Below are 2946 nucleotides of genomic sequence, written 5' to 3'. Positions count from 1 at the left end.
GCACCTTCATTATAAACATAGATAACGGCATAGACAACAGCTTTCAAAAAGGACTAAGTCCCGCCTACCCATTTGTAGGTGAGCTGACTTCGGGTAGAGGTTGTTTCCCATTAAGGGAACAAAACAGAACGTTCTCTTTCCCTCTCAACTCTTCCTATTTTGATTGTTTCACTGAGCGAAACATTCACAAAACTTTCTTTTCCAAGATAGCTATGCAATTACCAAGAGGAGAAATAACGGCACTCCAGTATCTCTTTCATTGGATCCTAATTACTGTCCTATTGGTTACACATATTATTTGGTCTTTTTTCTCCTGTAGTCCTAGAGAATGAACCCAGGGCCTTCACACTGTGCTACAGTTCCCCGCCCGTTAGAGACAAGGTCCCACTAAGTCACTAAGTTGCCCAGGCCAGGCCTGAACTTGAAATCTTCCTGCTTCATATTTTCAGTGTTGAGATTATAAGAATATACCAACATACCCAACTTATTATTTGATCTTTACATTTACAGTAGATAAGCTATTTGATTTTTATTAGAAGAGAAACTTTAGGGCCCTCTCTCTCTCTCTAGAGAGAGAGAGAGAGAGAGAGAGAGAGAGAGTGCAGGCTGGCCTTCAACTTGCTTATTTAGCCGAGGCTAACTCACTGCGGTCCTCCTGTCTCAGCCTCCCAAGCACTGGGATTACAGGTGTGTGCCACATGCCCACTTTAGAGCTTTTTAAATAATAGCATAGTATAGCTAAGTCTAAAATTCAGGGTTTTCACATTATAGGAAAGTTTAAACATAAAATAATTTTATATCAAGTGTCCATATATGGGCACGATGCATTCTGCTTTACTTGTCCTGTCATATCTGCCAACCCACCCATCCCACCATCTGGCAACTCTTATCTTTTTGATAGATATAATGCAGCTTTAACCTTTCTATTATATTATATTAATATGACTATTAAATGTAAATAAAGACTTTCTATTGTAGTATAAAGGTTATATCATACTGCCTCTTAAATTTTAGATATAATCAATAATTACAAAAAGATTTTCTTATAGCAATTAACCACTAAGAAGAATGTATGCAGTATGTTAATTATTGAAACTGTCCTAGAGATTTGATTTGAAACTGTCTCATTGCTATTTATCAATAAAATTATGAAAAAAAAAAAGATTTTCTTTTATAGTCATTACACAAATGTAGGGTTTTGTTTGTTTTTTAAAACATAAAAGGTCCCTGGCCTGCCTGCTGGCCTGGCCCCGGGGCTTCCTGAGAACTGACTGAGACACGGCCTGGTGGCTCACGCCCTCAATCCCAGCGTTTGGAAGGCTGAAAACAGGAGGATCACTGAGTCCAATCTGTGTAGTGAGACCCTGTACTAAATACATTAAAAAAAAAGAAAACACAAAAAGTTCTAGGCAGGATCATTAGCAGGCTCAATCACCTTTTCCTCCCTCCTCCCTTCTTAGCAGCACACACATGGTAATATGCAGAAGGCGAGCCCAGGGCCACATCCTGGTGACTGCACTGTCAATGACCGCAGAGAGAATAGATGTTCCTGGATTAAGATCCTGAAAGAATGTCCCATGATGGTGGGACAAAAGGGAGCAGTCGAGAAGGGCGCGGTCTCTGTGTGTCACCCAGCTCCAATATTTCATTTTAGTTTCAGCTTTGCAAATGGAAGACACAATGCTTTCAAAGTAAAGAAATTTTACAATCAGTTTATACTGGCATTTTTACATTAGAAATTTGTAATTTAACCACGCTCACTTGAGCGGTATTGTGACATCCACCAGGAATGTCATTAATTTTTATATGTACCTATATGCTTCTCTACATCTATATTGCTGTCCATGTGTCTGAGGAGGAGTATCAGTCTTCAGCAAGTGAAACTTTAGGAATACATTTTCACTGACCTCGCTCCTCATCCTCATGGCTCTAGTTTATGCAGTGTGAAGTAGCTGCAAAAATGCTCATTAGACATTGGCCTTAGGGAAAGGCATGCCTAGCAGTAGACCCCAGGTCCAAGCTCCAGTCCCAAGGGAGGAAAAAAGATTTAGGCTTAATTCTGGGTTCTGCCATTGGCTCAGTGCATTGCACATGTATAGGTAAGACTCCTGGTTAATTCCACATGGGCCATTTGGTTAACTTTCCAAATGGCTAGCATGCTGAATTTGTTCTTTTAACAATTTATCAAGATAAAGTCTTTATTTATTTTTATTGTGTTTGTATTTTAGGGCAGGGTCTACAGGGTCTCACTGCATAGACTGGACTCGTAGTGATCCTCCTGTTTATAGCTTCCCAATTGCTGGGATTACAGGTGCGTACCACCACGCCCAGTCTCAATCCCTGTCTCAGCGCACCCCCAGGGTAGAGCCAGCACAGCAGACCCAGAGATCGAACACATAGCCCCGGTGTTTCCCTAAGCAGACGCTTTAATCCGCTGAGCTATTTGGCCAGCTCAAAGTCTTCTTTAAAATGGTATCAATTTTAGACAGGAAACAACAGCTCCTGTGACCTGCCCCTCTGGCCAGGCCCCTTTCCTACAGCACATCTAGCTCTGATTCAGTTACCTTTTACCAGCCTCGCCTGTGAGCACGGGGGGCTCCCTGCTCCCTATAAAGCAGAAGAGCACTGCAGGTGCAGGGTAGGTTCCTGTCAGAAGCTGCACTGCACCGTGTGACCATCAGCACTTCCACTTGCATCCTCCGTAAACATTCAAGGAACTGCTGAGGGCTACATATGCAAAGGTGCTACCTGCAGCTTGATTTGTAAGAGCAAAAAGGCCAACCAACCGAAACACCTGAAAAATATTTGAAGTGGCCAGCAGTATAGGAATACAGTCATGAGCTGGGCGTGGTGGTGCTTGCCTGTAATCTCAGCACTCAGGAGGCCGAGGCAGGAGGATTGTTGGGAGTTCGAGACCAGCCTGTGCTACAAAGTGAGCCCAAGCCC

The sequence above is a fragment of the Octodon degus genome, unplaced genomic scaffold (assembly GCF_000260255.1).
Source record: "Octodon degus isolate 3935 unplaced genomic scaffold, OctDeg1.0 scaffold00007, whole genome shotgun sequence".
Taxonomy (NCBI): Eukaryota; Metazoa; Chordata; class Mammalia; order Rodentia; family Octodontidae; genus Octodon; species Octodon degus.
This window is presented reverse-complemented; position numbering follows the sequence as displayed.